Raw genomic sequence first — 12,582 nt, 5'->3', positions numbered from 1 at the left:
AAGCATTTTTTGAGGTTTCTTACTTAAAAATAAAAGACAAAACCCCACAAATTTAGGAAATGCTTGTTCTTTTGGATGCATTAAAAATGGCTAAAATAATACATGAAAAACAGTGTAAAGGCAAAATAAAATATATTCCTTTGTCAGCAAATACTGCTAGAAGACATGGAAAATATTGGTGAAAAGTTGAAAAAACAATGTTAGAAAAATATGTAGTGTGGGAAAACTGCTATGTAGTTGGATGAAAATACAGATATTGCTAATACATCAAGCTTATAGTACTTTGGTATATTATAGATTCTTTTGATAATGAAACACATTGAAAAGCTACTTTTTGTGAGACAATAGAAGAAACAAATACCAGAGAAGATACAGTCTCAATACTAAATTATTTCTTAGATAGAAAACAATGTTTTATGGAAAAAATGTGTAAACAACCATTGATAGAACAGCTGCTTTGGCTGGAACAAAGACAGAATTCCAGAGTGAGTCTATGAGCTAGCACCACAAGTGAATTTTCTTCACTGTATTATACATAAGCAGGCAAATGCAGCAAAAATGTACAATGTGTTACATGGATGTGGTTAATTTTTATGAATGGCACATTTAAAGTGTATTAGAACCATTATAACATTTGTAGTGAGATGGGAAATGACCGTGAAACCCCTTAGTACCAGAGGTATACCAGTTATCTTGGGATAAATTACTTAACTAGTTGTCAGATTTCAGTGTTCCAAAATTACTAATCTTGTTTGGGAAGACTAGTGGCCAAATGGATGTTCTTCCCAGTTGATATTTAAATGCACTTGCTCATACACACACGCGCGCGCACACACACACACTTACCCTTCACAAAGGTGACAGTTTAACAAATGAGAAAATTGATCATTTGTCTAAAGAAACTTATGCTGCTGAGGTGATATTTTGAAAAAAGTTACTTAAAAAACACCTGATCTCCAATCGTGGCTTTGCCCCACTTATTTGCTGTATGCAATTTGGCAAATTATGGAATCTCTGTGTCCCTCAGGTTCTTTATCTGTGAGGGAGATCATAGAACCTACTTCACAGGATTGTAGTCAGGATCTTATGAAATAACCATATGAAAAGCTTAGCTCAGTGCTTAACAAATGGGAAGCATTCATTCAATAAATGTTGGATCCTGTCCATATCACTATCCCCACAACTATCATCACAGATTTTACAAGTGTGGTTACCTTGGTAATGTGCCAACATGACTAGATGGAACTACATTCCCCAGAACTCCCTTTCTTGTATGTTTCTGGTTAGGATGGGCCACAGGGAAGATTCTGAAAGCATTTGGAGGTTGGAAGGAAGGCAACAACCACTTTGTAGCACATACACACTGTTGCTGACCGGCTGAATCACCTGACTGATGTAAAGCAGTGACTGGGCCAGGTGGATGTCTCAGCTCCATGATACCCTTGTCACCAAGGTCAGAGACAGCAAAAATAAGCATGGATATCAATCTATTCCAAGGGATCTGCAGGGCTCCTGGACCCAACCTCACATCTATTCCATCATCAGTTTTCAGAACATTCTTCCACTGTTGAAAGTCATGGGCTCCAGGGAAATGTGTTGCTGGGATTTTTCACACTCCTGTTTGGTCTTGATCTCAAAACTCAGATTTTTCATACTCCTGTTTGGTCTGGCTATCTCTCTCTCTCTTCTCATCCACATTTCTATACATTAACCATTTCTGCCTCTTAAATTATTTCTCCTTGTCTCCCAGCATGCTTCATGCTACATAATTAGCACTAAGCATATTCCTGGTAGCTAACAGGAACTTACTGGAAATACTTGGCAGAAAGATAGATAGATAGATAGATAGATAGACTTATGAAATGCACTTTTCTTGTGTGGAACATTTCTGGTGACCACAAGGAAAATGATAAAAGGAGAGAAGAATAGACATTTTACTGAGGAAATATGTTACAAACTATTAGGCCAGATGGAGGAAATGAATGCTATGTTCCACAAAGAGATAACATAACTGACATGAGGTAAAGATTTAGTTTGCTCATTGCTTTTAACCAGAGCAATTTAGAAAAAAATAAAGCCACTCTACTTCGTGAAAGATTTGGTCAGTTCTGTTGCAGGCTCTCCCTCCCACCTTCCCTACCATTACGGATCTCCTATTGTCTATAATTCACTTTCAAGACTTTGATGGCATTCTCATAATGGTCTTCTCAACAATATTGCCATTAGAGTTTATTCAAAAAGTCAGATTGGCAGAAACTCTCCAAGAATAGGAACATTCTCTCAAGCATCATAAGCACTATTGGAAAAGATCTGCAATGTCTAGCAAACAATTAAAACCCCTAAAACAGACTGTGCAGCTATTCATCCTCATTAAGAGGTGGTAAAATATAGGTTGAATTACCTTACAGCAAATTAGATGGAAAAGTGGAGAACATAATCATGTAATAAAAGACCTCATTAACTCCTCCCATTTTTCAAAGTACACCACCAGTTGTCATTCTAGCTTCCCAAATAGACTAATACTCCAGATCCAAAGCAGAGGATGGTTGCGGAACAAGAAGCAGCATTTTCTCTTTAAATCAACCTTATATGCTTCAATAAAAGTCCAGCTTAGAACACCCAGAATGAGGTGCAAGCAGTGGTCATCACCCTTGGATTTTATACTTCATAAAATATTCCTGGATTTTATGAGGTGTCTCTGCACATCAGGAGAGTCGCTTCTATTTTCTTACATTGGGTCAATTTCATACCCAAATGTTCCATGTTCAGTATACGAATAGAAGTTGAAGAGAAAACAGAATTTTCTATTCAAAATGCTTGAAAAACTGAACTGAAATACATCAACTTCATTGTTGACTAAAATACATCACAATAAAGTAGAACATAATTTATTAGTCTTTTAAAGTTCAATAATTTATTTTGCCTAATCCTTTGCCAGTAGAATGTGATTTATTTGTATAGCCCAATTTTAAGGTCACTGTCTACTCTTGAGAACTACATTTTAAAACCTTTTTGATTAAATCTTAAAGAATATATTAATATTTATATTTTATACTAACTCTATGATCAAAAGGGTATATGAAACACATACTTTGAAAAAAACTTCCTGCAATTTATTAATTTAGAGGTGATTTCATTTTCTTTTGTAGGATCTCATAGCTATTTGTGCCTCTGAGCTCTGGAACAAACACTTTCTTCCCTGAGGAAGCATTTATTTCTCAATCATCTCAGGTTTTAGCCACTCAAGCCATCACTGCTGCATTTATTCTATCATTCTGTTCTATAGTTCAGTTCTGTTCAGGAATTCTGTAGCAAACAATAAGGCCAACAGCATGTTATCAGAATGGTTTGCTGACTCACCAGAAAACAGTGGAGCTTAATGGTCAGTTTCATGTGTCAGTTGAGGGTGTTAGTGCTTCGAAGGTCGCTCTTGGATGTTTTTGGCTCATCTCCTTATCTCAAAATCTATAACTATAAAGGATAGATAAGAAATAAATCCATTCGAATCAATCACCAATCAATCAGGCAATCAAATGATATCCATTAGAAAGTCAACTAAAATTTATCACTTAAAATTTAAACAGAAATAATGAACTGCAAATAGGGTCAGTTAATGCATGAAGTGAAAAAAGAAGGTAAAAGGAAACTTTAAGTTTTTTTAATATACATTTTTCACTTTTTATGAAATGGTGCCAATAACTACACAAATGGCAAGGCTGGTGTTACTTAACCAATCTGGATGGAATAGGATATAAAATGGGAGTTTATTGTTTCATTTTCATCCAGAACCCAAGGACTTAGATCAAAACAACAAATGATAATACTTTGACATTCCAAAATGAGGAGCTAGACCATTTAAGTAAGACTTGCACATAAGTGGGGAGAAGCCAGTTATGCAATTCTTAGATGACAACCCACTCCCTGCCTATAAAAGAAGTTAGAGATTAGAGAAAGGGTCTATTAAGCATTATCAGTGTGCAGTTAATCTCAATAAATCTTCACAAGTCGACCCACATCCACTTTTCCCATGGACCAGACACTGGCTTGGGGTTGCCTAAGAGGACCAGCTAAGGAGAAAGGCAAGACGTCAGGGGTTGAGGGGAAATTCAAAAGTGAGCCAGAGGAGATGCATTTTGTAGGATCCAGGAAATGTCTGGTTAGAAATCTCCAGCTTCAGGAAGAGAAGAGAGGTGGTATCTCTGAGGAAGCTACAAACATGTCATGAAATTAGTGTCTAATTTAACAACCTTCTCTGTCCCTTCTCATCTCCACCATCAAATGGCCCCTCTCTATTAGATCCCAGAGGGGTCAGAAAGTATGGAGAGCTAGCTGGTGAGAAGAGAGAGAAATGAAAGGCATAAAGAGGAAATTGATCATGCCCCATTTCTGACTATTGGCTTCCCATCTGGAGGTGGCCCAATCTGTGAGTGGCCCTGGGAAGACAGATAAAATAATCTCCTTTTTAAATCTCATAGGAAAATTAAGTACACTCCCCTACCAAAGAAAAGATTCACAAAAGGGCCCAGGGTTAGTTAGTGGCAGAGCCAGAAGCTCTGATGCCTGGTTTAGACTTGCTCTACTGCTGTCCCTACCCAGTGGATGCAAGCATCTGACCCAAGGTGATATAACTCAGGACTGTGAGCATTGGTGATCTGAGAGTGAAATAACCTTAAGTTACTGAGAAATTATAAGTAATATTTCATTTAAATAACATATGCATGTTCTATGGAAATAAAATTATACTAAAATATCAAAAGAATGTTCACATAGTAATAACTACCATTTATTCAGCTCCTGCCGTGAAGATGAAATTAACTTCACTTGTGTATAAGTGATAATATATGCCAGGCGATTTGCACACATTTACTCATTTGTCTCCCTTCAGGATTATGATCAAAGTGTGATTTGCCCTATCTTACAGATGAAAAAAATAATATTCAAAAAGTTAACTCATTTTTCTAAGGTTACTCAATAGGCATGAGGTTTCAGGAGAATTCAACTCAGGGCTGCTCTCCAAGGCTGCACTCTTCAATACACCCACTCCAGAGAAGAAAAAAAGGAAGGGAGGGAAGGAGAGAGTGGGGGAGGAGAGAGAAAGGAAGGACAGAAGGAAGGGAGGGAGGCATAAGGAAGAAAAAGAGAGAGAGAGTGAGAGAGAAGGAGGAAGGGAGGGAGGAAAAAATGGAAGAGAGAGGTGGCAAGGAAGAAATACTAACAGCCATGAACTGCTGGAAAAGAGATACGCAGGGCAGCTATGAAATACTTTTTATTCCAGGGACAGCAGTTATTATTTTAAAGTGCAGATGGTGCATAACTCCAAAAGGGAAAAAAAGGCCCTCCCCTCTTATCATAAAATTTTTGTTAGTGCCCTTGAGTAGATTCTGACTTCTAGGGCCCCCGTGTACAGCAGAGCAGAACCCTGCCTGGTCTTTTTGCGCCATGCTCTGTCCTCTCACCTTCCAGCACTATATAAGACAATGCTCTGCTGCTATTAATAGGGTTTTCATGGCCAATGTCTTTGGAAGTGGGTGGCCAGGTCCTTTTTCCTAGTCTTTCTAGTCTGGAAGCTCTGCTGAAACCTGTCCACCATGGGTGACTCTGCTGATATTTGAAATCCTGGTGGCATAGCTTTCAGCATCCCAGCAACACACAGCCTCCAGTCTAACAACAAACAGGCAGGTGGCATGGTTCCTTGATGGGGAAAGGAACCCGTCTATGATGGTGAGAATGCCGAATCTTAACCACCAGACCACCAATCTTAAAATTAGGGAAAGGGAGATATATGAGGTAAAAATTTTAGGGATAATCAAGGTTAAGTGTGTGTCACTGCTTTCAAATGGAATTGCCTAGAAAAGGAAGTCTTTGGGTACGTATTGAGAGTGTATCAAATGTATAATTAAGAAAAGAGATATGTTCCTCTTTTATGAACAACACCTTCATTATCGGCAACACCCACTCGAAAGCAGACATTAGTGAAAATTAAACCCCAAAATCTTTAAGTTGTTGTCATGAAAACAAAGAAACAGTCTTGCTTGGGGTTTATGTCCCGGTCTATTTTGTTCAGGCATAAACATTTCCCTAATTTTCAAACATCAAAAGACAAGAGTATTACATGACTTCATGCACGAAGTGACATGCCATTAATAGGCAAATTAATCAGTATGACTAATTAATCTCTGTTTTCTATAACACAGGATATTGGAAATACTTCTGAAATTCAGTATCTCATCCAGCACAGTCTTTGAGAGCCCTAGCTCAAAACCAACGTGAACAGAACTCTTGATTATGCACCCTATACTGCCATCTAGAGGCAAAAATCCCAAACAACAGGCAAAGCCACCCTGAGGAGAGAGAAATTAGCCTAAATTGCTAAGGGAGGCACATACAAGCACAATCTTAATTGTATCTATGAAGGCAAACCTCAAGGATTACATTTTGATAAGTTGTAACCAAATGAGTAAATTCTATAATCAAAAACAGTAACTATTCATTTATAGACAACTTTCCATCTGTAATTCAGTATTCCCTGCATAGTATAGCTTTCCTTTTTTGCATGTTCACTGTCCAACTAATGTGATGTCCACTACTTGGAAGCTGCCTTCAGCTACTGTGACAACCTCTGTGCGAAGGAGCTGGAAATGAGGTCCTGGCATGGTTTGGGAATGCAGAGAGCTAAAAGTGTCCTGCAACACACTCTGACTCAAGTACTCTGCATTATAGCAAAGCACCGATAAGTGGGTCATTCTGAAGACACACGTGAGGTGTTTTTAAAGGAGGGGGCAGCATTCTTTGAAAATAAAGAGGAAGATTAAGTCAATCTTATTCTTTTTTCAAACCAAATACCACAAAACTGCATTATTCTGATAAATGGTGATTGCAGTGTTGATAGAGTCACTAGCAAGATGCTCTTTGATTTCATTACAATAAAACAACTTGCCTAATCTTGATTCCTGAAGCAATTAATCCTTAAATTACCATGAGATAAGCTTGAAAGATGTTTAGCCTAGCAGGAGAAATATATTACTAGCCTAAGGTCATGGTTGCCATTGAAAAGTACAGCCATCTGCATTTCTGAAAGTTAGGATCTTCAGGTTTAATTACATAAGTTATTTCATTTTAATCTGTGTAGAAAATATGCCTTTTATTATAAAAATGATAATAGATAGTGAAAACTAACATAGGGCTGCTTGATGCTAATGTCAGAGGAAGTCTGATTATGGAAAAAAGCAAAGGAAATTATCACTTTACCTTGACACCTTGGTAACTTCTAATTTGTGTTACTTAGTTGGAGTTTTTAATACATGGAATTTTCTTATTTCTTTGTGTTATTTTCTAATATACAGAGCAATTAAGCAAAAACTACTCTGACTAAGAATCAAAAGGTGAGCAAAATATTTGAACAAATATGCAAAAATATGGTTAAAAGGTAAAAATATGTAAAATATTTACAAATATGTAAAATATATGCATAGTTATATGTCATGAGGTTTTCATTTTAAAGTAAAATGTATCCTTAAATTATCATTTATTGTATGTTATGATTATAAAGCCTATTTAATAAAAATACAGAACTAGTAGAAAGAAAATAAGCCTTGTACTGACCTCCCTCCTAGAGAGAACCTACACACACAGAGGCCAACGTTGAATCATAAGTCACATAGTCTATTACAACCTGTTTTGTTCTTCTAAAAATCTGCCTTCATGGTTACTCTAAAATATAATCATTAATTATGAAAACAATTGGAAAATAATACATCTTTCTAAGGGTAAGGAAGTTAAAGCAATGGATAGTGAAAACACTAGAAAATGCCGATTGTCTTATTCATCATTCTCTTTGCCCTCTTAGTTTTACGTATGAATCTCACTCAGTGAGCCAAATAAACCATAAACGGCATGAATGGAAAGGAAAACAGTTATTTAAAAGACATTTAGGAGTGATAAGTGATTGATTGGGTGTGCTAGTAAAGGACAAATCTTCTCTTCTTTCTGTGCAGAACTGAGTTTTAGTTCCCACCTAAAATGTGTGCTTCTTCTTAAGTCTGGCTCCACACAGAATCAACCAGAGAGCTTCTAAAATGTACCATTTCCTGGGCCTCAGCACAAACCAATTAAATCATATTATTTGTGGTTTCTGACAGTTTTTACAAAAGCTCCCTGGGTCAGGATGCAATGAGGATTAGCACGCAGTAATGAACAGGTGGTGAGGATTGATAACTACTGATCTAAACAATGTTGAAACCATGAGACTAAATGAGATCATTAAGAGATTGGTTATAGATCAGAAAGAGAAGAGACCTAAAGAGCGAGCCCTGGGATATTCCAGCAGTTAGGGAGGTCAGAGAGATAAGCAAACAGTCACAGATGCTGAGAAGGAGCTACAAAGGAGTTCCAGGAAAACCAGGAAAGCATCAGTTTCCAGTAGCCAAATGAGAGAAGCATTGCAAGGGATAGGTCAGGAAATGTAAGGAGTGAGAATTGACCATTAAATTTAGCAAAACAGAGGACACTAGTAACCCTGAGAAGAACAGTTTTGGCAAACTAATGGGGACAAAATTTGATTAGAGTCTGTTTAAGCAAAAATGGGAGAAAATGAACAGTAGAAACTATTTCAAGGATTCTTGTCACAAATAGAACAGAGAAATGAGATGGGAACCCAGAAGATGTAGTGTCAAGGAAGATATTTTCAAGGCAGAAATGATAACAAGCCTGTATGCTGACAAAAATGATCCAGAAAAGAGGAAAAAATGTTAATGTAGAAGACTGAGGGGACAAATGTTGGAACAACATCCTTGCGTATATGTGGTTTTGGATGGCTCGGCTCAATGGTGGTTCACATACAGGAGGAGGAATGGCAGAGCATATGGTGTACAGTGTGGAGGCAGGGAGATTGGAATGGATACATGAGGAAACACCTTTTGACTACTTCTGTTTTCTCCGGAGAGAAAGAAACAAGGTCATCAGCTTAGAGTGAGGATGACAGTGGTGCTGATGGAGGTTTGAGTAAAGAGATGAAGTGAAACAGGATGCTAATAGTGACTGACATTAAATGATCTAGGTAAATGGACATCCTCTACCAGTACTATCAGTATTTTGCACATCACAGATGCTCAATAACTATTTAAGCTAAGACATGAATTTGTTTCTTCACGAAGTGTTGCTCCGAGGCAAGCTAAAAAATAACTTTGATAGTCTAGGTTTTATCTTTGTATCCACCAAAATCATCAGAAAGATGCCTAGTTGAGCTGTATTTCTTTGCTGTGCCTGAATGACATGTGCTATTATATCCTTGGTCTTTATGGAGGGGCAATAAAAGAAATAGCCCCTGCCTCATTAGAGGTTTTGTTTGTTTGTTTGTTTTCTTTTGAGGACTTTATCCCTAAGTTGCTTATTGCCTCTTCCATGAAATTCTAAGTAAAATTTTTATTTCAGAGATGTCAGAAAGGGTTATTCATATTCCATACTCAAACAAGCACAGCGTACGTTATTAAACAATATGATCTATATAAGTGAATATCTCCCTTTTTTGTTATGTCTTCAAGAAACTCAGAACCAAATTCATGCCTCAACTATAACCGTTATTTGGCACATCTGGCCTGCACAACTGGGAAACAATATTCCCCCAGAAGCTACTTCCTATTCTAATTCACCTTTTTTCAATTTTAAGTTCATTCAAATTTACATTTTACCATTTTCTTCTAAACTGCCAAGAATTTATTTATGATTTAAACCAGTGTATAAATAGAAGTAAATTAGTACAAAAACATATAAAGTTGGAATTGCAAATATGATTTGTCTACAAAATATTGATGCTTTACTATATATACATAGTTTTTGATACTTTTATATTTATCATCTCATTTTGATGCTCCCCTTAATCCTTGACTCACACAAACCAGTTAAGATTGCCTGAGTTTCCTAGGTAATGAACAAAGGTTCATATCTGAATTAGCATCTTGCCTCTCATGCAGCCAGTGTGTGCTGAAGTTTTCACCGAACCAAGTTCTTCTCACTACATTCAATGTCTCTAGCTCCCCACAAGCAAAAGAGGTTAGAAATTCTGTTCTCAAACTACAAGTGGAATGTAGTTCTCCAGAAAGTTTTTATATTTCAATTTTTTCTTTCCAATATAAAGTAATAAACAGGCAGCTATCTCCTGCTGGCACTGACCTGTCAGTATAGATTTTCTTCTTTGTATTTCTTTCTTTATATTAACAGCTGGTTTTTCCCTACCAATATTCTAAATTATTTTGTATTTCTGGCATTTGCTTTTATTTTTGGTATTTGCATCAACATTACACAAATAGATCTGCAAACATGCTCCTCATACTACAAAATTATTTGCTCATTTTTACAGAAATATCTTGAGAAAGAATGAGAGGGCTTAGAAAAGAAAATTTCCTCCAAGTGCAGGTAGATATATAAATACTAATAGAAAAGGACAGTGTCCTTTCATTTTGCTGACATTTAAAGGACTATATTTCTCCTGGTGAAATGGTGACCCCCTAAAGGCTTCTGACCCACCGTTTCATGGACCTTCATTTAAAGATGTCATCGTGTTGTGTTGACCGACAGAAATAGCACTATCACATATAAAATCAGGCTGCACAAAACTTGTTCAGCCTCAAAGGCACAACAGATCCAGAGCATTTTTAACATTTAAATTCTAAACAATATTTTCATTTTAGGCTTTAAGCTTATATTTTTACAGTTACCAGTTTAGCATTCTTTTTACAGCTCACACAAACAGGGCTGTCTTTGTAAATTCCCAAAGGGACCACTGAGCCAGTGATGTTCAAACTGCACCATGACTGTTAATTCTTAATCTCTGCAGGAAAAGTGCTGGCTTCAGGGTGAGTTCTTAGACCTGACCATGGAAAATGGAGAAAGACAGGAGTGGGGAATGGGGGACAAGGGAGACAAAAGAGAAAACAAAGCAGTCGCAAGAATCAGGATCAGAAAATTAGAGCTTGAAGGAGGTGAAATTCCTGCATTAGACAATTGAATAAACTGAAGGCCAGATGAATTCCAAGACTGGTCCAAAGTCACTGGGCTAATCTGTGTTCAAGCTAGGACTGTTCTGTCATTCTCAGGCCCTGCATATTACATGACACTGTCATAAGAGAAAGAGTTAATTCACTGAAGGAATTAAAAACGAAAATTCAAGTGTTACCATCATTATGATAATTGAAGTTTCATGGTGTAATTAACATTTTATTCAAAACGCTGTTGTTGAGTAATAAGTCATTATAAGACTGCATTAAACCGACTAGATTTTTAAATGAAGAGAAATTTTATTCCCAATGAGAAAGGTCTTACTAATAGAAAGCAATTGAGAACGACATGATAAATATCTCCAGGTAAGGCAGAGATACAACACAAAATGCTAAATACCAGCCAAGGAAATATCAAGATTATCAGAAATACAAAAATAAAAAAGCAATTCCTAAGGTAGGAAAAATTATAATAGAAGTGCATTTTAATTAAAATGCTCTGTCACGTGTAATATCTTGATTCCAGCATTCTCTACGTTAGGTCATCTTGACGATCATTTCTCTCCATACTAGGAATGTTCGTTTGTGTATCAAATTCTCATCTGTAGCAAAGAATAATAGAGAAAGGAAGGGAAAGAAGTGCCCTTTCTTGCTCTGACAAAATATTTTCCAAAATGAGACTTGAATCCCATGTGCCAATATTGTAATGGGATGACACGTAATGTTTCTGTAAATTTTCCAAAGGTTGAAGTATAAGAAATCTTTAGTCACAAGAGGGTTTCCTTGTGCTTATCCATTTTAGAATGTGTGCAAAACCAAAAGCTCAAAAAATGAAAATTAAGTAACAAATGAACAGTGTTGCATTGTGGAAAACATTATTACCCGTGAAAATGAAAATTTGTAATGAAAATCCAATATTACACTGAGTTTAATAAAGCCAGCAATCATCCAAACTTAACAATAAAGGAATCTCATAAAGTGATGAATTGACAATATACAGTAGTTGTGAGCTACTTACATGCAATAAAAACTTTCAGGAAGCTAAGATATTGGTATTCCTCAATGTTATTAATAATAATAGTAAAAGTGTTTAGCTTATGCTTAGCATAGATCCTCCTTCTAAAAAACATGAAGGACTTCACATATGCACAGTTTCATTTGTATGACAATTATTGTGTGCTTACTGAGTACACAATGATAGCAATATAAAGATACGTGTGATTTGGTCCTTGCCATGAAATCTTTGGCACAGAGAAAGCACTTGAAAAATGGTACCTATTTTTAGGCTTTCCTCATCTCCTTGACTGCAGCTAGCAGGATTTCCTATTCATTAGAATAATGAGGACAAATGAAATTATACCCTCATTGTATATAGCATGAATAATCCCTTGTGGAGACTAGATAATATCATCACATTATACTAATACGCTGCTTTTCCAAGTTACCCAGGAAGATAATCCTATATCTTCTCTAAATAGAAGGATCACAATAAATTTACCTTATTTAACAAGAGTCCTGAAGAATTCAATGATAAACAGACATTTTGCTCAATAAAAATTATAAATTAACCTGACCTTTTTACTCCATTCCT

At 36.4% G+C, this 12,582-nt stretch overlaps 1 long non-coding RNA gene across 1 annotated transcript in view; it reads right to left on the bottom strand.

Annotated features, from left to right (window-relative positions):
- Positions 1 to 12,582, bottom strand: part of LOC138925438 (uncharacterized) — a 133,455-nt gene that overhangs the window by 110,339 nt on the left and 10,534 nt on the right. Inside the window, exon 2 of the long non-coding RNA XR_011441609.1 lies at positions 3,361 to 3,471. This is a non-coding gene — a long non-coding RNA (uncharacterized lncRNA). The remainder of the gene's footprint in view (positions 1 to 3,360; positions 3,472 to 12,582) is intronic.

This window comes from Equus caballus, chromosome 8 (genome assembly GCF_041296265.1).
Source record: "Equus caballus isolate H_3958 breed thoroughbred chromosome 8, TB-T2T, whole genome shotgun sequence".
NCBI classification, from domain to species: Eukaryota; Metazoa; Chordata; class Mammalia; order Perissodactyla; family Equidae; genus Equus; species Equus caballus.
The sequence above is the reverse complement of the archived record's forward strand: the minus strand, read 5'-3'. Positions and strand labels throughout refer to the sequence as shown.